At 41.1% G+C, this 25,594-nt stretch overlaps 1 long non-coding RNA gene across 3 annotated transcripts in view; it reads left to right on the top strand.

The window, feature by feature from the left end:
- The first annotated feature begins 2,104 nt into the window (after positions 1-2,104).
- The window catches only part of LOC115773166 (uncharacterized), a 30,858-nt gene continuing 7,368 nt past the window's right edge, over positions 2,105-25,594 (top strand). The window contains exons 1-4 of one of the 3 annotated variants that reach the window (XR_004019087.1): positions 2,105-2,330; positions 3,802-3,997; positions 5,464-5,572; positions 9,285-9,342. This is a non-coding gene — a long non-coding RNA (uncharacterized LOC115773166). The remainder of the gene's footprint in view (positions 2,331-3,801; positions 3,998-5,463; positions 5,573-9,284; positions 9,343-25,594) is intronic. The other 2 variants (XR_004019088.1, XR_004019089.1) reach the window with 2 other exon arrangements.

Genomic DNA, 25,594 nt, shown 5'->3' with positions numbered 1-25,594 from the left:
GTCTGTGTATGTTTGTCTCGAGTCACATCAGGGGCTCAATAATTTGAACTTGTGTCCACCTTCTAATCCCAGTAAGCTATAGCCTACATACTCAGCCCATAGCTGAGCTATAACAACACACACACACACACACACACACACACACCCTCTTAATCCTATAGCGTATCCCCATGCTCGTGGATGTAGGTGTTCTGTACATCGAGCTTGTAAATATAGATTTACCAGCACTCACTGAACCCTCTGCTAGTTCAGTGTGACTGGAGCTGAGCTAATATGCACACAGCTTAGAAAAAAAAAATCTAACACACAAGCAGTGATTTGAACATGAACAGAGGGACAAACATGCCTCTGTTCAACTTCTGTTATTAGTCTGAAATAAAGTGACCTCCCCCCAACACACACACACACACACACACACACACACACACACACTGCTTTTTTTTTATGTTTCTGCATATTAATTTTATTATAAAGGAGAATAATGTTTTTTTAAGGGGAGGATTTTAATTAATTTGCTCCCTTAATAACTGACTTTTAGGTATTCCTTTATTAATTTACATCACAACATTTCATGGTGAGGGAGTGTGTTCTTAAACATTCCAGAGGAATATTAAAAGTTAATTTTTTATCCATGCCTTCAGAGAATCCTATTTCTCAGTAACATACCCCAGGAAAAAAAGGATCAATCTGGAAAGGAACCCACTTTGTTTAATTCGTGTCTGCATTATTAAAGAGTGACTCTGCAGAGGTGTGCGCCAACATAAGGAGTATAACATTTAATTACCTTTCTATATGTTATAAATATTTTAGACAAAAAAAAAGTTTCTGACCTACAGATGGACACTATTTTTTAAATATTTTTTTAAATTCTCATTATATTTTCAGTCCCCTAACAAGTCTCAGAAAACTATTTTTCCCACAGCTCTCAACTAAAATATGATCAAGTTTTAGCACATGGACTATAATGCATTAAACTTAAATTTAATTAGCAGACTAGTAGATTAGGCCCAGCATGAGAAATTAAATTAGCTACTGAAGTTATTTTTTAATTTATTTAATTTTTAGCAACTTTCCAGAATGTCGGACCTGCCCTTCATGCAGCTCTGCTGTGCCTCATCACCGCAGCTGATTGATCAATAAAGTGACTGTGAGGCAAACCGGGTACCTCAACAAGCCCGGGCTTGTCTGCGAGTCACCTGTGGCGTCGGCTGAATAAGGAGGTCTTCATTAACTCGCAGAGAGGACAAAACTGAATGAAGCTCATTAACTCAGAAGGGGGGAACAGGTGTGTGAAACCCAGCTTTTCGGGGAGTGTATTTTAAAAGCTAGCAAATGAAGAAAATAAGTAGCTGTGGCGATAAGGTTCTAGCAAACATGAGAAATTAATTTAAACTAATGTGCTGTTAACAGAGCGCCGTTAGCCCAGGCGGAGGGTGACGCAGCGCATTTAGCCTCGGCACTTGTTTGGTGGCTATTTTAACTTCACACTTTTATGATTAATAGTTTACAGCCAAACTACATGTCAAAGTAATTGTTAATTATTAAACTAGGGGTGGTGCAAGTTGGGGGGTGGGGGTGAAATGGCATATTATGTGTGTCATAATTCTTTGAATATTCTTTACTGCTGTAAATATTTTGGCGACGGTAATTTCTGCTATTTCCAGCCCCAATAAAAGTGAACAGCCGAATGAAAATGTCTTTTTCACGAGGCTCGCAAAAGTTCACAGAAGCAAATAGTGCTTTTCAGGTCCGCGGAGGGGGCAGGAGGGGAGGGAGTGAGGCAGCCCTTAATCATCCCGAAGCAGCCTCGTTTTTGCTGATATTTCAGTGCGATGTGTCTTTTCTTGTTTTTTTTTTTTTTTTTTTTTTTCCCCCCTCTTTTTCCTCGTATTTGGAGTCTTTAAATAAGCAGCACGGTAGAGCAGCCTGCACCGCACACCGGTGTGGTTGTATAACTCGTGTGTTTCACCTCAGCTGAACTTGACGCATCTGGTTCAGCGGCGGCGCAGTCTGCTGTGTGTCCCCACTGAACCGAGCTGGATGGCCGGGCTAGAGAGACGCAGGGAAGAGGGGTGGGTAGGTGGAGGAGGAGGGGGGTGGGAGAAGCGCAACACTTTCGTGACATACTCGGAGACCTTCTCTCGGCATATCTAAGGGAATGACTTCCCCACTTCTCAGTCTGCAATTATTGTCCCTTTCTGCCTTTTTATTTTCTGCTGTTTCGTGGCTCCAGACGCGTAAAACAAGACGAGTCACCGCGGGCTTGAGGAAATATAACGCCGGCGGACTTGGACACCCCGGAGGAGACCCTCCAACTTTAACTTGAATTGGTGCGTATTAAAATACCCCTTTTTGTACGTTTATTTTTAGTTTTAAAAATTTGGGTCAAGCGCGTAAAATTACAGCGACGGTCGGCTTTTTAAAGCAAACGCTATAGCCTGCAGCGTGTGTGATTGTCGCGGTGTGTTTCCCCCCCAGACTGGGTCAGTGGATATTGACACTGTTATGACTCAAACAGTCCTTAGGGGAAGTTTCCAGCGTGCCAGAAACCAACGCTTTCCGAATAACAGTTTAATAGCTTAACACAATAGTCTTTAAATGTGAGGATAAGGCGCAGACACCTCATAGTCTCTCCGTGATGATGGAAATGGTCGCCAGGCTGTAAATTCTCCGTCGCAATACGGGAAAAGAGGTCGCTTTCTCGTGCCCTAGTTTCTCTTAGCAGAGAGGCATAATCTTCCCCTTTGTTGTCCCCGATGCAAACAGAGATAGGCAGCCGGGCGGATCGCGTCAATCCAGCGGAAAACATCACCGCTCCCCAAGCAGGCATTTCGATTAAAAAAAAAAAAGTGCGTTTAACTCGAAGAGCTTCGTCTCCGGAGCTGTTCGCCCCCCGAAATCATCAGCGCATGTAAGACACGAGAACATATGGTAGAACTGTGCGGTTTCCCCTGATGTGTCACTGTGGTTTCCCCTCAAGAGAAGTTTTTTGATGAAATTAATTCATTGAAATCTGAGAGGAGCTAACTCAGCAGAAGCTGAATGTATTTTTAATCCTCTAAAGGCCCGTTTGCTGCTTCCTGGCTGCGTCTCAGGCGTACACTGAGCTTCTTTAAAAAAAAAGAAAAAAAAAAGACATATACTTCAATTCCCCGGGAGATATTATATTTGTGATGCGCTTGGTGTATTTGATGTCATACGTGGATGTGTGCAGTAATAACAGGTGTTTTCCATTTATCTGGTAGTGGTAAATAGGAAGTTTTTAATTTCACACACAGTTCTTTTTGTAGGCTCATTCTGTTCTTGTTTTAGCTGCAGATAATAATTGATAAAATTGCACAGCTTCCTGTTAAATATAATCAAAAAGGGGAATCAGCTTTCCTCTTAAAGCAACTAAAATAAAAATGCAGCCTACACATAATGTCATAAAAGCATGATTGCTTCGTATTGCACTCATATTTGACTTTACACTGTGTAAATTGAATAAAGTTGAGTGCATTGATTTAAAGCACCTTTCGCCTTTTTTGTGAGCTTAATACAGTGAGTTTTTTTACATTTAGTACTGTCAGATTATCTCAGAAATGTCATTCATGCCACACTTCACGGCATGGAAATGCATCGGCCGCAGGTTAAAAGTTGAAAAGTGGCCCATGCACACCCCACTTTATCAGGTCATCTTAGAGGATTGCCTCTTTTTCAGTTCATCTCTGCTCATCTGGCTATGTTTTTTTGCTTTGTGTGTGTGTGTGTGTGTGTGTGTGTGTGTGTGTGTGTGTGTGTGTGTGCCTGTGTGCTCTCAAGGCTTTGTGTGCAGGCTGGTTGGTCCGTCGGGTAAGATTCTGTTCATACTGGAGTGTCGATCAGAATTGCAACGAAGCAGCAGCAGCGTGTCCCACGAAAAGATCCGTGTTAGCTGACAGAAACGCGGTGCTGTGTTATTGCGACATTCTCGCCATGAAAGAGGAACACAACTGTCAGGAGCCAGAAGTCGAGTGAGGTCAGAATGACCTTTTGGTCACAAACACACTTCTTTTTTTTTTTCCTGTTTCTTATGAGATTTATTAATACCCCAGCAGTGCATGTTTATAAAGCACAATCATGGCTATAAACAGGAAAATGTGCCTTTGAGAAAATGCAGCAGAAACACAGGTGGCCTTTAGACAATGGGCTGGGGCTCATTTCTCCACTGTGAGTCAGTGGGACAGAAGAAAGCACATGGCTGTGGAGTGAAAATTGGCGTGATTATTTTCAGATTTAGCCCGCCACCCTGTAGTTCTGAGCGCCATTGCGGGCCATACTGGCAATGGCCAGTATGGAAAGGAAGAAGAGGCTTGGATTCACCCAAAAAATTCCTCTCATTTGCTTTCAGAGCAGCTTCATCCTCCCTCCCACTCTCCCTGCCACACTCATATCTCACGCAATTGATTGAAACCCTAAACGGCAAGATCAGGCCAAGCACAATCCAGCCTTTCTATGAATAGTTGATTGGATGCGATGGCGATGTGGTGTGTTGTTTCTTTAAGGGCATTTCAGGTCAGAGGGCGGGGGGGGCCCGCAGGGTTTGGCCATGGATGGCGGGGGGATTTTCGGCGTGCACGGTTGATGCTGCAGTGTGGCATCTTGTGCTCGCCTGCCCTGTCTTTAGCTGTTTAGTATAGGCGCACAGGGTCCCGTCGCTCCCTAATCAGGTCATCTGGCGTTGTGAGAACGCTTGCACATACTCCCTTAGCTTTAGCCTGGGAAGGGCTTTAAAAGGTGTGTTTTGTTTTTTTTTGTTTTTTTTATTTCTTGCCCCTTTTTTTAAATTAATTTTATCCTGTGTGACGGAGCCACCTTGTCATGTTCTAATCTGCACAGATGGATGGTGTGTTAACAGTAGGTGGATGTGTGTCACTGATTATTTAAGTTTTCTCTGGCATTAATAATGTGGAAAACCATGAGATGTAAAGTGTGTCACTAGTGTGTATTTCTAAGTGCAACAGGCATTTGTTTGCATATGTGTTTGTTGCTCTTTTATGCTTTAGCTGTCCCCCACCAAACACTTCACATTTTAAATCTCTGTGCATCTCAGCACAGGGCATTTAAGTGCTTGACCTAATTTCTCTGGCAGCGAAGAATCCACTAGTGAAGGCCTTCTTCTGTGTGTATTTGTGTGTGTGTGTGTATGTGCGCACGCGCGTGTTGCTCTGGGTGTTTCCTCCTTGCCTTTCTAACAGGAAGCTGATGTGGAGTTCAACTGAGGACAGGGAAAAGGCCTTTTCTTTCCACTGTGAATCATTTGAGAGACAGAGAAAAAAATGGAAAAAAAAAAAAAAAGAGTGGAGAGGAAAAAAAGAGACCAGGCCGTTGCATTGATTCAACCCTCTGCAATCTGGCCTGCCTCTCTTTCTGTCCCTCTCTCTTTTCACTCTCTGTACCTTGGTGTCTATTTAAGTTTTTTTTTCTTTCTTTCTTTTTTTGTAGTTCTTCTGATTCAGATGAACAGCAGTGTTCTGGAGGGAATCAGTGGGTTTATGGAGAGTTCACAAGTCCTGCAAGATGACCGGGTGGGGGTGAGAGAGCTGCTCTGTGGGTAGGAGTGCATATTCTTCCGGTTCAGTTTGAAACTGCCTGTAGCAAAATAGAGACTGTTGATTATATGCTTAGGAAGCTTAAAGACCCCCCCCCCCCCCCAAACACCACCACACACACACACACACACAAACTAGCTTTATCAAGGCCAGTGTCGAGACACTGAAGGATTCTGACACCATTTGTATTGCTGAAAGCTAAAAAAGCAAAGAGCCAAAGATAAAAGTAGCTGATAAATCCTTCTGGGTGAGTGATAAATGGCACTGTACCACAGAACAAGAATGAATGGAAGCTGGCGTTATATATTATTTCGCTGGCACCCCAAAACGGTAATAATTTTGGGGAAATAAACGTGAAATTGACTCATTTGGTTTGAAGGTCACTGAGTTTAAGTTTGTTCTTAGACGTATTTCATGTGTGATGACACTTATTCCAAGTACTGCATTCAGGCCAAAGCAAATCTTAGAAATGTTGAAACAGCACGACCTAAACCCTAATTGTAGATAATCTCATCTTCAAGGTTTCATGTACATATTGTGGTCTGGAGGGGGCGGGGGGTGGATGGTAGGAATTTAATAAGGCCAGATACTCTAACTGAAACTACCTATTCAGCCCCTTTCATGTCTTTGCAAAATCATTTAACAGTTTGAACGATTGAACTAGGAACATTGTCAGACACCCAGCAGCTGCGGAAAGACAAAAATATTCACGGATACCTGTTTTGTAAGGACCAATAGGGAGGATTCATTCCCTTCATTAATGAATTATTCTGTTCACGGAGTAGTCGAGGAACCATTTTTCCTTTTGCCTTTTCTTGTCTTGTTTTCGTCACTGCAGCAGAGGGGCTGACTTGCTCAGTGAACATGTCAACTAAAGACTCAGTCCTGTCCAGGTATCTTAAACCCTAACATGGGCTCCTAGAATTGAAGCTGAAGTCTTCATGGAAGGGAAAAAAAGAGCTGAAGTCCTGAATAAATGTGTTGAATCAGTAATGATAATATTATTATTGTTATTTAGCCTGTAGGGATGTAATGGTACTAGGGCTGCATAAAACGATTATTTTAGTAATCGAGTATTCTATCGATTATTCCAGCGATTAATCGAGTAATCGGATAAGAAATACTTTTTTTTATTAACAGTTTATCTGCATATTTTAACTTCCGTACTGCAGTTTTTCGCCTGTGAACAAACAGTGGTGAATGGAGCAGCTACAAAGTTCTCTTTTCTTCACCTTAACACTTGCTGATCAGGTGCTTGATGAAGGACCTCCAGCTGTTTCACAGATTTAATGGTGGTTACTAAAAGAAAAAGCTGCTGTTTTGGACGCTGGAAAAACGTTTCCTTTTTCACTACTTGAGCTCACCGTCACAGCTTCGCCTCTTTGCGCTTGCGCAGTTAAAACCGCTGCCTGCTATGAGTGTTTTGAAAAACTAGTGGCTGCGGGAGCCATGGCGCATGTGTGAGTAATGGTGTAATGCTTTGTATTCACAAGCATTCTCGAAAATACGTTTCTACTGCAGGTCTATATTTAGTCACTAATAAGGGATTAAGTATAAAAAATATTTTGAAGGAGCCCCTCGGTCCTGGGGGGCGGGCCTTCCGGTACCGAACCATCGCTAGTGCTAATGGCCCGCGCTCGCTAGCAAACCAGTTCTGGTAGCTACAGCTGAAGTAAAGACAAAAATAGCAGCTGAAATTCTCAGCAAGCAAAACACACACAGACACACAGAGAGCAGTGGAGGCGTGGAAATGCATGTCAGCGACAGTTGCCACCCGTCCCGTAAAGTACGGAACACGGCATGTTACGTAGCCGTATTCCACGGAGTCCCGTAACATACGGGGTTCTGTATTTTACGAGACAGGTGGCAACTCTAGTGATGATCCACTCTGTGTTAAATGAAATCCATCGCAGCGACGGAGAGCTTTTTAGAATGTGTGCTTGTGTATACGTGAGTGATTCACACTCCAGTCCAGTAGGTGGCGGTAATGCAGTTCTATGTTGGTTTGCCAGCCCCCAATAAACCCACAAAAAAACGTCAGCACTAATGCTGCTAATGCTAGTGAGGAGCGCGGCTTACACCGAGACAGCTGAGCGCTGCAGAGTTTAAACGAAGCATCGACACAGTAAATTTGTGTCGATAAATTTTTAGAATCGATTTAATCGAGTTAATCGATGAATCGTTGCAGCCCTAAATGGTACCCTTCCCAAGTTTCTAAAGTGCAAATTATGAAATTTCAGTATGAAATATGCTTGGTTTTGTAGTCAAAGGTGTGTATATATGTCAGTTTTTTTGTTTTTTTTAACATTGCATTAGTTTTTTCTCTCAGCTATAGCATGCTAGTGAGATTAGCCTTAGCACTGAAAGCTGGACTGACACCACGGCACGTGTTTTTAACATTTACAATATATTAACTCACACTGTAGGTTGATACTGTATTCTAATCAGCATTCCTCCTTCATTAAACACACGGGCCACCATGTGGAGCTCGCACTAAATGTAAATGCAAGCATACCTTAGTCACAATTCCAGTAAATCTTTTACAAAAAAGGCTATGTCCTCAGTACCAAGAGAGAGAAAGGCAGACCTACACTGTGCAGTTTTTAGAGCAGAAATACTGTGGTATGAGGAATAAATACAGCAAAGTCTTGCACTTCAAGGCACAGTATCATTCATGGTAACATGCTGTAAAGGAAGACTGTTAAATTAACAGTAACTTTGTGGCAACCCTGTTTTATTGCTAATATACGTGGAAATCTTTTACAGTGAAGAAACGGTAAACATAACACAGCCCTGCCACACTTTCCAGAAGTACCCTAGAGTCTAGTTGGGCCCTACTAATGTAAATTTCATCATCAGACAGTGAGCAAAAGGCTCCAGTTGCACTTTAAAGAATTATAACAGGGATGACTCCTCGTTTGTGGTGTGTGCAATGTCCCTAACCTGACAACAGCCATCAGGTAATGCTGAATCAGGTGAAAGACTGGGTGGGTTGTGGGATGGATCACTTCTGTGCTGTAAACTGGTATACTGGTGGCTCTGATGTCCACATGCTGTAGAAATGAAAGTCTATTTTTTAGAAATAAAAGTAGCACCAAAACAGCAACCTCTCCTATAGCGAGGTGCTTTGCATAGTGCAACTTTTTAAATTAAATTATATCATTTTGCAGGTTCTTTCCTCAGTCTAGAAAAGCTGCATTATACCGCACTAACAATTTAATTATGTAGTCACTTTTGGATATTTGATATTATTTAAAAATATATATTTTTTAATATGACCCTCCTTTATAGGAAAAGGTTAAAGTTTTTAATGTTAACTCTGATCACTGTCTGTACTTTATGATAAAATACTTGTTCTCTGTATATTGATGAATATGAAAATGTATGTTAACCAATATGATTAATATTTATTCCTTATGATTGTAGTTAAGCAACCTAAAACCTATGGTTGAAACAGAAAATAAGTGGTACTGTTCTGGTCCTCTGTTATAAAGCAATGACATGTAACAGTAACGACATGTTGTCCCCAGCTTGTGCTGGCACACTGAGAGAGAACAGCACGCAACAAAACGGTGCACCACACATCATAATCAATCACAGATCGCGATCAGTTTTCACAGTGCAAGTTGGGGCAACAGAGTGGGGATAATCCCTAATTCTAATTTGTGATCTGACCCTTTTTTTTTTTTTTTTGTTTGTTTGTTTTTTCCTCAGGGCGGGTGATCTGACGAGGAGGACGAGGAGCCACAATGCCTCAGACATTGTAAAGCAGGTGAGCACACAGGACTTTGGTAAAACTCTTACAGTGACGTATCTGGATTGTTTGAAGGGCAAAGAGATCCAGGCTAATGTATTATGCCTGTTGAAGAGGTAGCATGTATTATTTGTATTTATTGTAAATGCAAATCATACACATCTGTTCATTTTTCTCTCTTTGTCCAGCATCCCTTGATAAATGCATTTTTTTTAATCTGAAAGAGACTGAAGTTTGAAGGGTAAAATGGGAACTGAAATTGAATCACTGTGAAATCTGTGCTGCTTAATGTCATTAGAGTTTTCGAGTAGAATTTACACAAACGAATGCACACTCAAGGCAGCTTTCTTCATCTTTTGTGAAACTCAAAGTGGCAGAATGACATAAAATAGAATGATTAATGGTCAAACTGACAGTCTCTGTTTCAGTGCAGCTGAGTGTGTTTTTAATAGCCCGTAATAAGCACAATCAGATTTGAGTGATGAGCCAAAGTTTGTCCAGGAACACTGCCGCACAGAGATTCTCACTGAAAACCACATGGGCCTGGACTTAGGGGTGGTTTTGGGTCATAATTTATCATTTTGGTTCTTTTCTATAAGTCTTTGATTCCTTGTAAATCAGAACAAATTACATTGTCATGTATCTGATGCTGTTACTGAGTTTTGGACGATCTGTGCAGGGAAAGAAGTAACTTTTTAGTGAATAAGGGCAGCTGTGGTTATCCTCGGGCATAAAGTAGAAGTGAATGTCTGTAAACTTAGAAGGCACCTGAATGAATAGCATTCTTGACAAAAACACACGGGATTACTGGAATTATGTTTGTTTTGACTTGCATAGAGTACCAGATGGGTGGAGTTCGCTGATTCATTGCCATGAGATCAATATCAAGCTCAAAAAAGTTCACCGAGTTCACTCGGACCACTGTGATGTTCCTTTTAATCCTGTTGTGCGCTTACTCAAGTGAGAAAACAACATGCTCCATACACAACTGTATGTATTTATCATGCAGTGCTCTGCATTGGAGCCGCAGTACTTACTGATTGTCTTGAATCGAGCCTGAAAGTGCTGTTGTTTTCTAGCCCCACGGGCCTCTGACTGCAAACTATTTGCATGTTTCACATATCAGTTTTCCAGCACTCTCATATTTCAACGTGACATGTTTAGTATGTTTGGAAAAATCAGGCGCGTCACTAGAATGTTGAAATAAAGTTCTGGGTTTTTGAACACTGCTGGCCTGCAGGATATGCTTTTGCCTGGAGTTGGGCAAAAGGGATTTTTCTCATTTTTTATTTTATTTTATTATAGATCAGTTTGCTTCAACCTGTGATTTTTCTGTGATGAGTAGAGCTAATATGTCCCACGCTCTTCTGTTTTTTTCCACTTAAGTTTAAAGTCAAAACCCTGTGTAAAAATGAAAATGAATTAGCAGCAAAGTATTCCAAAAATGAAGTACTTAATGAAAGTAATAGTAAGTAGCCCTCTACAGTTTAATAATGGACTATATAATGTAGACTATTGATTAAAGCAGAGGTTTAATGTTGGAGCTGATCCAGGAAGCCATCGATAGAACTTGTATCCATGTGCATTATGTAAGCTTTGTGTTTTGTATGTTTTGAGTCTAGCACAAAGATGTGTAGAGATAAATGAGAAAGTTAAAAAAAAAAAAAACAAGTAGAAGAGTACTGCAATGTATTTTTAGGGGAGTAAAAGTATAAAAAATAGTAAGTAAAATTGATATAACTGCGGACATTGTATTGTGTTATGCAGCAAGCTGTTCGGGCCAACAAAACAATCTTTAACAGATCAATAAAAAGTGCGTTAGACTTCTGATCCGTCCTCTCTCTCTCTCTCTGGTTCTCTTCCCTCTGCCCTTTTTCTGCAGAGTTTTAGCTCATGTGTGACCTCTGCAGGTGTCACTCCATATACAGCAGGGCCGACACATCTTCACGTGTACGCATGCAAATAAGTCACCAGAATTTACAAGTAAAGTTTTAACACTTTTATAACAATTTATGCAGTGTTGGGTTTCTGTCACACGTTTATTAAAAAGTGGTGGCGTTTAAGTAGATTTTAATCTTTTCTTCTGTTTATCTTTTGCACAAATGCTGCAGGCAGTTATTACTCACAAATATGAAAGCCACTTTTTCAAAAGTGAAATTTAATGATCCATGTATTTCAGGCAAACTAGTATTAAAACCAAATGATGGGTCTTTAGAACATTATTTATTTTTATTTATATATCATGTATATATGTTGAGACAGTGTGTTACTTATGAAAAGTAAGAGGGTGGCATCTTATCAGGAAAATAAAATATAACTTTTTTACATCAAATTAACTGTGCAAATGTAATTTCTACACATTTACAGAGTATTGGATTGAGGAGGTGGGTACACTGAGTTGCAGTGGTTGCTCCACAGCCCACTACATCCCTTCTTTGGTATAAAACCCTTCATTTGAAAAATCCAGTTTAGTGGAGGTCCAGTAGGCAGCTTCTCTCAGGTCAGGTGTTGTCCATATGTGCTTGTGAGAGTCATCCTCGGGCTCCCACTAATCTCCTATTTGAAGAGAGGGGATGGAGCAAAAAAGCTCTACTTTATTTCCACCCTAGTATGTTATATTCTGTTAAAAAGGCATCAGATGGAGATTTGTCTTGTACTGAAATGGGATCCCTGTAACCAAGCCTCTGTCTTACACTTAAAATGCCTTATTTCATTTAATGGTGTTTTTTTTTTTTTTTTTTTTTTTAATGGTTATTAGTTATAGTGACATTTAGCTTCTAATCTGTTTTTTGAGAACATTTTTACCTTTTTAACTTGTGCACAAGAAATATACAAAATAAATATGTACAGACAGGTTACATGAAAGATGTTTCAGACAGGTACGGGGGGGTTGCAAAGGCTTGAGCAGGATTTTTTTTTTTTTTTTTTTAAACATTCCTTTTTGGCATGCTTAGCTATAGATTTGTTTTTGGTACCCAGTTAACCCAGCTGTGGATTGACTCATACAAATCTTGTATCTCCACTTGTTTAGCTCATACTCTTATTATGGAAAACCTCAATTGGATTGTCTGGCTGAGGCTTTAAATATCTTACTCATACATTCATTTTTGAAATGAACTGCAGATAGGCTTGATTGTACCCATCATTGCTGTTACTGATAGCGTAATTTGTTTTCCATTGATTCATGTAATTTATCTATTATTTAGCCTTTGATTCGTATTGCCCTGCCACTTTCTTCCAGTCTCTATTCATTTCTTTGCAGCTCCATTTCCTATTCTGTGCAGGCTGGACAGACTTTAGTCGGTATCTTTGCAAAAGCTAGACCAGTGTGTCATTATCAAGGATGACTGGTGTCATACTTGATAACAGGAGCCGTTCAGGTCCGCTGGCGTCCAGTTACAAAGTATTACAGACAAAGTAATTAGAGGGTAAAGTTCAGTGCAGTGTAACAGTGTGATTTAGTAAGCACAGAATTACAGGAGAGGTGTAAGGTAATTTTATCTTGTGTGTGTGTGTATGTGTGTGTGTGTGTGTGTGTGTGTGTCTGTGTTCATGAAGGAGAAGTAATCAGAGTGGATGACTGTTCTCTACCAGACAACTGGAATGAACTGTGCAATGGCAAAAGGAATCTCTGTCTGTCTCTCTCTCAGACTGGGGGCTGCCCAGCCTCCACAGAGTGCTCGGCCACTGCTGCATTGTGGCCCAGGGCCTCATTTGAATGGGCCTTTATTATTTTGTGTGAACAAGTCAGCGCCATTTGCATTTGTTCCAGTCACAAAGGTTTAACAGGTCAATAGGGACTCCCTGGCAGAAAACTAACACACTAGGGTAGCTTTTTTTTTTTTTTTCCTCCCACCCTCACATCTCCTCCATCACTGTGGTTGTCAGGCACCCGGTCAGCTTGTTCCGGTAGTATGTAACCAAAACATGTGGTCACTATACATGTGAATATAAGCGCGTGTGTGTATGTGTTTTAGGACATGACTGCTGACAGCAGGGCACGGGGTCAGAAAATAGGAGCTAATACTCTCCCAGCTGTACTGACAAAAGTTTAATTAACATACAACTCAGAGGCAGCTTGTTTGAGGGGGTCTGTTTCGTGTGTGTGTGTGTGTGTGTGACACACACCAGCACATTTCTGTCTGAAGCCCTGCAGTTTTATTTCCTGGTCCTGGAGCATTTACACTCTTAAAATTTGTAACATGGTGCGGAACAATACGTGATGATATGTGGGAGCTAATTGCACCTCACCAGCTCACTATAAGTGTGATGGCAGCATAAGTGACCATTGTGTCACTTCTAAAGAGATAAAGTAACACTTTCTTTTAAAGGGGCTCTCAGTCTGTTACTTGTCTTCTCTGGGAACGCAACACATTATAGAAAAAAGTGCTCATGTTTGTCCAAAACCAAAAAACCTTGTCATGTTGGTAGCATCCACAATGTGTATTGACTGCTTATTGCCTGTCAATACAGGAAAAGTAGCTAGTAATTATCCCTATAATGCAAATTATGAAAACTTTAATTGTTTCATATAAATATTTTCATTTATCTAAGTAAAGTATTTGCTCAGAGGCTCTGGTATTGGTTCTAGCAAGGTAAAACTGTCGTCTTTGTGCCAGAAAGCCTATTTTGGGAGAAGATCTAGAGAGAACAGAGTATTTCTCATTAAAGATTTATTGTGATTTTTGGAAGGATAGAAGAAATTACTTTTTATGGTTCTGTTTTCTTCTGCGTGTATCCTCTGTCACTTGGGGCTTTGACAATCCAAAGTTAACAGCGCATTGAACTGGTATTTTTTTCATTGACTATATGCTTACATGTACTAAAAAAAGCTTTAAAAAGTTATCTTTGTGCAAGAAATGGGCTGTGCACTTGAATGGTGGTCCACCGCAGAATATCCATCCACTTTATATGGGTTTTAAGTGCAGTCAGAGCAGCAGTGTGTCCCAATCCTCGCAAATACTGCATTTAAAACGTCTAAAGCTTCATTCCTCATACCAGCCAAGTGTCCTGCTAAAGCCACAAGACCAGCCAGCAGCCTTCTGGTCCCATAATTTCACATTTGTGAGGAATACCCCGGTACCGCGACGGTCCCCTTATGCCAGTTTTGTGTGTTCTGAATCAGCTAAGCTTCAAGAATCTGAATGACTTAAATGTTGTCATCACAGACTGCATAGAAGGCTCTGTGTAAACATCTGCAATTTGTTGTGATCACGTGGATTAGGCCTCACTGCTGTGACACTATAAGGACACCAGATGCACACGTGTCATCCACAAGAATAAAAAAATCATATAAGAACAACAAGGTGTCTGTAGTGTGTGTGTGTGTAACAGTATATAATCCCAGCCTTAGTCTCAAAGCCATGGCCAGGGGCGTTATGTTACATCAGTCTGTACACTGGCCTCACGTCCGATTCTTGTGTACACAACACCTCAGGAGGTCAATATCATGGTGTCATTCAGTTGTACTGAATTTCTCACAAATGTAGAATAGGATTAAAAAAAAGGGTGGCATTTTATTTCCAGAGGGTTAAATGTCAAGTTCACAGTGATATAATGTTCCATTTTCTGCACATTATTCAATGCCGTACCAGAAGGGGAGGTTGGTTAGGTACTGAACTGGTGAGAGTCAGTCAAACTGTTCTGACTGTGTACAATAGAGCTTTAATGTTGTCAGGTTGAAGGTGTGTGTAAAGCATTCATGTTTGTTTTCACCTTTTTTGCAGTAACAGCCGTAGTAGTAGTAGTAGTAGTAGTAGTAGTATGTATTAAATGAAATCTTCTACATGAGTCTGTATAGACATGGGTCTAAAGTGCTGACTGGTTGTTGGAGTCAAACAAGTGCAGTGTTATAGTTTGTATTCATAAACATGTAATAACCTTAATAACCAGTAACAGAACTGGTATTTACCACAGTTACATTGCAGTGAAATATTTTTTATTTAATGTTTTCATTATATAGAATAAGTCTTAATGCCACATTTGATGGTGTGTGTGTGTGTGTGTGCATTTCAATCATATACTCATGGATTTGTTTGCCTCTGTGTTTGTGTAATCTCAACAATGAAATATGGCGCATTATTTTTTTTACTGAAAAAAATATTAGTTTGACTGTGTGAAGCTCAAGAAAGAAAAATATTAGTTTCCAGTGAACTTTATGCCTGACAGACGGTAGGATATGCAGCATCTCAATGCTCTGCACACACGTAAAAAAACAAGAAAACCTGACAGGCACTAAATAGTTTATACAGCATTGTAAAGTAACATCAGGAAGTTCCCTTTGAGACTTGGTGGACACTGTAAATAGTAGAATGAAAAACTTTGTACACTTGATGCACAGCTGTACACATGATTAAAAGTTTATCGGCTGTGTTTATGTTAAAACATTTAAAGCAGTCTGGGAAGCTGCTTTTCGGGGACTCTTGACAGACAGCAGAGGAGGGAAAAGTCAAATATTTTGTGGCAGACTTTATGTGGGAGCCATGCTCACAGGGCTCCTATCTTGCTGATGTGAGTCCGCCTGGCTGCGGCACCACACTCTGCTGTGCTGTATTTCGTTGGAATTGTTTATGTTGAGCTGTGTGACCCACTGTTTGGACTTCTTTTCCATTATCTTTCAAAACTCGCTGCATTTTGGGTCTCACGCAAAGAAAAGCAAAGTGAGAGCCCAGCGTCAGGTGCTACAAGCTGCTAGCTAGGCCTGTGGCCAGGCCCAGAGAGCCAGACCTGGCAGCTCCGAGGCTGCGACGTGTGAAACGCTGCACACAAAGGAGCTCACTCCATCTGTATGCACCCTACATAGGCAGGCTTTTGTTGCAGCCGACAGGCACATGACTGCTAGCATCTTAACCCCTGAGAGCCAGCGTCTCTTTTCTCCTCTCACTAGACTGCACTCTGCAGTAGACACCACAATGAGTCAATACTTTTAGCAAAAAAACAACACTGGATTCAAAGAAGCAGTCATTTTCACAGTTGTTATGTGTCTGGTGTTTCTGCAGACATGTCTTCCCAGAGAACATATTTAAAAAGAAGAACAAATACACGTATGTGAATTTTAGTATAACTCAGGTAGACAGATAGTTGAAATGCTCTGATAATTCTAGTAATGGTCAAGCAGAACTTTATCATCAAGTGAACTGAATGCTATATATTGAGGACAATGATTTGAGGTTAATACTGAGGTCAGCCATGAATAGGAGACCACAGATCAAAACACGTTTTCACGTGAACTATATGTGGAAAGATGCAGGTTAATCATTTCTGTGCTAGTGCATGGCTTAAAAACGAACAATAATACCGGTGTAGTTTTTAACATTGACATGCCAACTTTTCTGTTTATCAGTACCGTTTGCTTAGGGTTTACAGACAATTCAGAAATGAGACTGACATCTCCCAATGGGAGAGCTGTCTGTAAAATCCAATTAAAGATGAATCACCAGCATCAAGACTCAACAGCTGCAATAGTTCAGAGATACTTCAGCCTATTAGCACTCTTAATTTTTCAAGTTTAGCATGCTATATGGTCGTCCTTGTGTGGATCATTAAGTCTCACACACATGCGCACACACACACACTCTTTCTCTGTATAGTCATAGTTCTCTCATTAAATCTTAATGAATCAGCAGTAACAAAATGTACAAATTATCTTCTATATTCAGAAACATGTCAAATTTCTGCTCAGACAGTGCTTCACGTGTGCCTAGTTTTACCTTGTGTAACCCAGACAAATCCAGACGTGTGTGTGTGTGTGTGTGTGTGTGTGTGTGTGTAGCTGGGAGGATGTGCGTGTAAACTCGTGCCCGATATGAAATCAAACAAAACACTCTATTTGGAGCATTCTTGAACCCTTAGTCAGCTGAATTGGATACGGGCGACTAAAACGAGCACGCTGTCAGTTCAGTCAGACAAGTGCTTTTTAGAAAAGAGAAATGAACATGGAGCAGATCACACGAGGCCCACAGAAAGGTTGCAGTTAAAATAAAATACGGCTTCCCACCACCACCATCTTCCTTGTATGAAACATGGGTGTATGGTCCCGATGGGGGATGTGGCGCGAAGGGCTCCTGTTTGGACCGAGCTAGGTCACGCAGGCCCATCCAGGCTGCGGTGGCTCTGTGACGTGGCAGGTCTGAATGCTTTAAAAGGTGGTACCACTCCCTGAGAATGCCAGGGAGCTGCATGTGAGCTGATGTTTGATAAGAGCTGCAAAATTGATCATTTATTAATGTGGGATGGACCAGAAATGTGAACAGTAAGAAATCGGGAGAGGGGTGTGTGTGTGTGTGTGTGTGTGTGTGTGTGTGTGTATATACACGTGTGTGTGTGTGTGTGTGTGTTTTTCTCTGAGGAGAGGAGACGAGGGGTAAGGCTTAAATGTAAAAGGAATGCATCTTAAAATATGCTTTATTTTTGTGTCGGTCTGCAGTTTTGTAATATGCGCTTAGTAACAGGTTATATCCAAGTATGATCTAAAATGACGAATGTTCGAACCAAAATGTTATAACCTTGAGAGCTCTTGACTTTGCATTCAGAGCAGCTTCTTTCTGTGACACCTGCACTGCTAAATGTGTGACTAGCTCACAGAGAAAACCTATGTAATGCAAGCTTAAATAAGTCGAAGCTACCAAGGGCGTGCTTGAGCTTATTTAAATGTACTTTTGCTCTAAGTTTAATTTTGCCATAGTCCACACAGTTATTATTTTTTGCGTCAAGGATCACAGTGACATTTCTTTGTCCCCCTGAAAAAATATTAATTAGATTTTTTTAAAAACTTCTCAAGACGGGCAGTGTACTCTGTTAGCTAAATTAGAAACCAAACTTTTCTAATAAACCAGACAGTTGCAAAATGACCTAGAGAAGGGAGTCTAATGGTTAACTGAAAGTAGGACAGTGAGTCTCCCAAAGGTCTGTCTTAACTTTAATGAAGAAGAGCCGCTAAAAGGAGAAGCTGTCAAAGTGCTGCCTGCTTGCAATTTATTGTCTGTTTGACTGTTTTAAAAGCTGTTTAGGACACTCGTCTTTAGCGGGCGCAGGTCCGTTCCCTCTCTCCTCTTTTCCAACCTTTGCTCTGCTATGTGGCCGAATAGGCTCCCTCCTCACAGAGAAGCTCGTTTTTCAGAGGTGAGTGGCTTAATGATTATCAAAGAAATGCATCAGAATCGAAGTGCTCGGTTTGTGCCCCCAATAAGCGTGAACTGCAGTCGAAGAATGTGGTTTTTTTTTTGGGGGGGGGGGGGGGGTCCTTTCTGGCTTCTTGTTTGTCTTAGAGCTGCTGTCTGTTGCTTTACCCTCCTGTGTTTTATAAAGTAAGAGTTTTCCTTAAAAAAAATAATTTTTATAGAGTAAAGAAATACAGAAATATATGTGGATATTTATTACTTATAGTTTTCATATGAAATAATTAAAAACGTGTATTATTGTGATCCGATGAATTTTTAATAATGTGCTTTTGAAAGAACATTTTCTAATCACACATTTAAAACTCAGATGATACTGTACATGAATGTTGCTGCTCAGTTCCTTATTAATTACTCTTCTTTTTTTTTTTTCTCTCCCACTTTGGTATCAATATGTAGACAGATTTAAAGTTTTCAGTGTTTGGTGGCATTCAGAATAACAGCCTTCTCTCTCCACTTTTAATTTCACAGGTTTAGAGAGAAATGTGTTCATTTGAAAGGGTTAACTGAAACTAAAATTCTAATAGTTTATAAAATGGGCGTCTCCTTTTTTTTAAAACAATGATAATACTTTTTAAATAAATTACTGCTACAAAAAAACTTAAGAGGAAATGCACCATACTTTCAACTTTTGTAAATTTCTCTGTGCAAAGTTGATTTTCTGAAATAGGTTAGAGTTAAATTTACTATAAAATTGCGTTTAGCAGAATGCATAACAACTGAAATTATTACTATTTTATGAATGAATGAAATGTACAGAATCTTTTCAGAATAAAAGTTTTTCCTTTTGCGGGGGTCATTTCGGGGAAGAAGTGTTGACATGTAACCTGTAAATGTAGAATTGAAATTTAACTGTAGTCACTTTTCAAATTAATCCTTAAATTCAAGCAGTTATTATTTATTTATTTATTATTTTTTTAAACCAGAGCTGAAAAAAGATCCCTGAACTTACCTGATTTTCTTGTTGACCGGAGTGAATTCTGATGTTATTGGTTCCCATAGAAATTATTCACAATGTATTTTAGGTTTTTACTTTTAAATAACACTGAATAATGCAGTATATCAAAATTAGTGTGTGTGTGTGTGTGTGTGTGTGTGTGTCTTTCTGTTCAGTTTATTTTTTCCTGTTTTACAAATACTGCCCGCTTAAAGTCACTCTTAGATATATTATGAAAAAATTAATGATTCATTAGTTTCCTCTTTGCTTCATTGTAACAGTAAATAATTAAAGATCATTTATATTATAAACATTTTGGAGTAACTGAAATACTTCATTTGAGCATTAAGAAAGCAATTTTTAAATCTGATGTGAATCAATCGATCTTTATGAAACGTGTATGTTATTCTCGTCTCCACTTTCGCTGGTCGGGACGCACAGCACAGGATTAAATCTTGTAACTGTGGGTCCCAGAGTGACTAAAGGAATTCAGACCTTCATCCTGCAGGCTGAAGCCTCTGTAGGTTTCTGTTTTCACATTTCTTCAAAAAAATAAATAAATGAAAAAGTTCCTTCATATAGAGGTAAACGGCACAATATCTAACGCTTTCATGGCGATTTGCCACGTCACAAAGAGTGTGCGAGTGGCTGCATCACTCGGGCCACCATCTTGTCTCCTCCTGTCCTCCATTTTGTGATTTTTCTCCCTCAGTTCTGGCCCACCTGCTTTTATTAAAGTTTTACCGAGCGCTCTCTGCCCACTTTGCGTAAGGCGAAAAAAAATAATTCTGTTGCATTCACATGATTTTCAGTTATATGTTACATTTTTTTTTTTTTTGGATGACCCGGCAGGCTTGTGTTTGATTCCTGCGCCAGGTGACCTGATGGTGAAAAACTGCTTTTCACCTTAAAACACCTTTTCTACAAAATCTGACTGAAATCTGCCAGCAGGTTAAAAGCTGCCTGCACAGGCAAAGCTTCTCAGAAGAAGGGCCGAGTCCTATTTGAGAAGGTGTTTATCTCTCAGAACAATAATCAGTAGCGCTCAAGTTAAAGGTTGCATGTGGTGTTAGGTTTTACAGATGTGCAGCGCAAGTGACTGTGACCTGTAGCCTTATAATGACTGCTGGGGGTCACATAGGTTAATAGAGACTGATGTTTGAGGCCCCAAAGTGACATCCCAATGGGGATGGCCCCTTAATCCTTATTAGGCCTCTGTGTTAGTGATCCTTACCTTTCAAAGCAAACAGCACGCTCCCTTTGCCGTGGGGCCCCGACCTGCCCCTGGCGTTACACTTCTGACCCCGGGGTCGTGGCCTTTGTTCAGAACCCTTAAGAGTCTGACCTTAGGGGTCATGGGTGTAATAGAGAAGTTGTTGAGGCGCGTGCTGCTGAGGGGCCCCTCTGCAGACCACCTTGTAGAGGCAGCGGGCCCGCCGCACCAGCCACGGAAGAAAGAAGGGAAGTGTGTTTAAGTTCGCTAGAGTGTGAATGTGTAGACAGCTATAACTCATAGGTTTACAATAAAACGTGGATGTTTTGTAAAAAAAAGAAAAAAAAATTCCCATTCAGGAGAACATCTTTGACTTGCAAAAAAATACCTACTGTTTAAAAAAATTTTTAAGTGCAAGTAGATCATTCCCAGGTGGTTCTACTTAACACCATTCATTCACTGCTAACAGCTAAAAGTAATACACTAAAGGAAAAAGTATTTTAAGAAGAAGTGGATAATAGATTTATTTATCTAGTTATTGCTGTTCTTAATGATTAATTTCAGTTTGATAGCTAATCTGCTATAATTTCTCTCAACTACTTGTTAGCTATTTAATTGCAGTTCATGTTGCGATTTGTCTATATTTATATGGCACTGTAAAGTTGGTGAGAGTGAGTATTAAAAATATTGTGGCTTACTTTCACCGTGTGTGAGTGTGTGTGTTGCTCCAGGGCAGTGCAGCACCGAGCCGTGTCAATGTGCTATAAATTTTATGCAGTGTGTTGATTAGTTGGTTTGTTGCAGTAGATTTGTAGGATGATTCATGAAGATGTGAAGGCGCTGGGGGTCCGATAAGACCACTGAATCAACAACTCTGTTGTTTGAGCTCCTCAAAGAGTTGTAAGTCATTTTGACTGAGTCATGGACTGCTGTGTTACTGCTGTGACACATGCATTGTCGCTTTTATTGTGGTGGGGTTGTTTGATAATGTTTGTATTCGATTTTCCTTTTGCATCTGTTTGAATTATTTATTTATTTATTTATTTGCAGACTTGAAAGATTGTGTGCTAAAGCACAAACTCTGTGGCTTCTCTTTTTACCTACACCCAAAATATGAAGCATTTATGACTTGCATGCATGTGAAATGTTTACACCCTGACATTAAATGTGTTGTAAGGCAGAATACAGTTGAGTTTTAACAAGGCAGTGAAGGGAGCTGATTAAAAAAAAAAAAAAAAAAAAAAAAAAAGTGGTTGTAGACTCGTGGAGATGTCATAAAAGAGTTGTTAATATTGGAGTTTCATCAATGGCAGCATTACGCAGGCCACTCCTGCAGGGGCGAGGCCGTGCAGAGGGCTACAGTGTCAGAAGTTGGCAGCTGAGCCAAAACCAGAGCTGTATCCTCAAATGAACTCTCCGAGACGTACGGTGCAACAGGCTCTGCCAAGTTTTTTGAATTCCTGCCACATGTTAGATGGTAAACAACTGACTTGCAGTAACAGTGTCTCAGATAGAAGATGAAGAGCAAGGGGACTCTTCAAATTCCAGATGAAACACAGATTTGTCTACAATAGTGTTTTTGATATATAATCAGCAGGCAGCTGTAGTGGTGTTTTATGTTCTCAGCCATAGCAATTGGTTCAAAGACGTGGCGAGATGTGACGTCACAGTCTGATCAGTGCTTGGTGCTCGACCGGACTTTGCTCATCAAGACCCACAACGGAGTTTTTTTAATTTATTTATTTTTTTTGGATTAAGTGCATTTGAATGATCAGTTGCCTCATGTTGAACCTCCGGAGTAATCTCGCTCCTCATTTTTCATGAGTTTGCGCATTGTGCATCATTGAAATGCGGATGGTGCAGCAGTAGTACTCACAACACAGGGAAGATTAGTTTTTATTTGATTCTATGGAAAGGTGAGGAGAGTTAGGCAAGACAAGTGCGCTCATTCGCTTTCTTTCTCCCTCTTTCTTTCTCCAAACCCATCCTGTGAGGTAGAAATGTGCACGCACGGCAGCGCAACGCCTTTTATTTCAGTCTCCAAGACTAAGAGTGAGTAGCCAAGCAGCCATATTAGTTTGCTCCTCTGTTGCTCATACTCGTTTGTTTTTGCATCTACTTCTTGCCTGTTTAAAAAGACAAAACAAAACGTGCACATTGAAGAACTCTGGATTTAAGGAGGTTTTCCCACCTTTCATTTGTTTAAATTCATGTTATTCCTCTTTAGACTCTGTGAGCATAAAGACAGATTGACATCGAGTCTAGCTAGCTGTGTTCCATGATGTGAGATCTGTCGTTTTGTTGGACAATTTCCCCTTTTCCCCCCCTCTCTTTTGTACGGCTGCTACTATGGGGAGAGAAAAGGGGAAAAATTTGCCTGTGCTGAGTTCTGGGTTTCTTTTGGGAAAGAGAAGACTAGAGGGGAGGGGAATGGTGTCCAGAAAAGAGGAAGTTGGGGGGTTTTTTTGCCATGGGGGAATCTGTTGCAAACAGTTACAGGGCATTACAACAATTTGGCTGCTCAGAAAAGTTTTTGAGGAGGGAAGTCGGGTGGAAACCGGACGGGTGTGAATAACCTTCAGCATGCTGATGCAGAGGTTGGTAGGTGTGCATGAGAAGAGGGGAGAGAGGGAGACAGCAGGGGTGGTATCTGGCACAAAAACATTAAAAAAAAAAAAAAAAAGATCCTTCTCATGCAGGCTTAAATTAACACTAGCTGTTCAGAGCAGGGCTGTTTATTACTGTAGGCTAGAACAGTGCTACTGAAAGGACAAGAAAGGGTGGGAGACAGAATAGGCTGGACACTGAGGGGGAGGCGGAGGGGGAAGGAGGGTGTTGGACATGAGCAGAGTCATCAACAGAGTCCATTTTATCGTTCGGTTACTGCCCGACATTTCTCCTCTACTTATTCGCACGCAGGACCGGCTGCTGTTGCTGCAGTTCGCAGCAAGGCGAGGGTGGCCTAGTAATGGCACATGGCGGGCGCATTGCGGTAAATATTACAAGATTTTACAGCGTGGTTCACTGCTGCAATCATGGCGGGGCAGTCGCACCCAGGTGCTTATCTGGTTTTGATTGCGTGCCAAAACAGTTGATGTAGCTTTCCCATGTATTAATGATTGAGCAGAAACAAGCAGCAATCAAAACGATATTCAGCACTGATCATACCTGACACTTTTGGCCTTCATTAGGGGAACGCCATTGCTTCCGTGCCAGCTGGGAGTTTTATGATAAAGACGTGTGGGTCAAAGCCAAGTGGCTGATATTAAACTGAAAGCCCCAGCAGCTCTGCAAAGAAAAGATACACTATTAATCTTTCCCTCCAGTCTCAAAGTTAGCTGTTGCGAATTGTCCCAGAATCCTTTAATCATTTGTGAGTGTTTGCTGTGACTCTCGTCCTCAGCAGAAGTGCACCGTGCCCCCAACACCCCCCACCCGAGCTCAGCTCCCTCCCCACCCTGCCTCGTGCATGCGCACGTCATACCGGGGGCTGTGATGAAAACGCGTAGTGCGCACGCACTCCCACACATCCCCGTTTCATCATCAGCTGAGCTCTTTCTCCTCCACTCACAGCTCTTCTCCCCTTCCTCTCTCGCCCCCTCCCCTCTCTCTCTCTGCTCTAGCTTCTTTTTCTATCCATTGCTCTCCTCCTCCTCCTCCTCTCTCCCTGGGTCCAGGCCACATGCGAGAGGGTAGACTAGGACGCTGCAGCTCTGAAAAAGAAAAAAAAAAAAAGAGAGGGGAAAAACGCTCTGCTGCTATTTCTACAGGCAGGCCCTCCCCTTTAGCTAGTCTGTGCCAAAAGAGGGAGGGATTTTTTACTACTCCCAGTCCCAGGATTTTAACCCTCTGCCTGCTCTCACTTCTCTCTGCAAGATCTGTTCCTCAGTATCATGCAACAAGTGGCTTTGCTTTACTCCTACTTCGACATTGCTGCGCCATTTGCAAAGACATTTTTTGGATCCCTGTTTTCACATGCTTTCTTTTTTCTTCTTCTTTTTTTTGAAAATCATATTTTGCCTCGCCGTTGTTAGTAGAGGTAGACTGAACTGGGCGATTTTGCCCTGTGCCTTAGTGTTGGTGCAAAGGTTTTTTCTTTTTTGTTGTTTTGAGCGAATTTTTTGGGTGCTCGCGATTCCTCCTTTTTTCGTGGATGAATCTGATGGCGAAAGCTGCAGTTTGTCTTGTATGCTGTTTGGCCAGCTATTTGATTTGATGTTTCTCGCGCATGTGTCTTAAATTGAATTCCTTATTGTTTTCCTGTGCTCTTATCTACTTTGCCCTCTACCTTCCTAACCCTTTCCATCTCCAAACCTGTCCCTCTTTTTTTGGTTTTTCTGCCCCACCCTCTCTTCCTCACGTTCTCTCTCTCTCTTGCTCTCTCTGTCTCTCTCTCTGTCTCTCTCTCTCTCGTGGGCAGTCTCCAGTGAAAGGGGAGCAGGAGGGCGGAGCAGCAATGGGGCTTTTTCTGGGACAGGTGCCAATTCCAAACAAAAGGCACAAAAAACTAAGAAAAAGAGTGAGATAGATCCCAACGACAGTGGGAAAAGTGGCATGTTTCAAGAACTGATTTGTAGTAATTAGATGTGTGTGCACGTGTAACTATTCTTTTGCAGTTTTTTTTTTTTTTTTTTTAAATTGCATGAGTAAGTAGCAGCAGTGATCTTGAATTCTCTCTTTACCCCCTCTCTCTGCTCTCTTGCTCCCGTGAAGGCATTTGAGTTTCGAGCGGGGAAAAGAAGGAGGGGTGGGTGGAGTTGGGAAGGGGCACAGGGAGGTGGAGCATCGCCTCTTCTCCTCCCTGCCGAGTCTTCTGCATTATTCATATGCCCGGGCCAGTGCTGCGATCTGACTGGCTGCCTGGCTTAGCATTCATCCGACATTCAGCAGCTCTGTTTGCTAACATTCCTCATTCAAAGCCTTGTTAACTGGCAGACGGGAGGA

The sequence above is a fragment of the Archocentrus centrarchus genome, chromosome 23 (assembly GCF_007364275.1).
Source record: "Archocentrus centrarchus isolate MPI-CPG fArcCen1 chromosome 23, fArcCen1, whole genome shotgun sequence".
Taxonomy (NCBI): domain Eukaryota; kingdom Metazoa; phylum Chordata; class Actinopteri; order Cichliformes; family Cichlidae; genus Archocentrus; species Archocentrus centrarchus.
The sequence above is the reverse complement of the archived record's forward strand: the minus strand, read 5'-3'. Positions and strand labels throughout refer to the sequence as shown.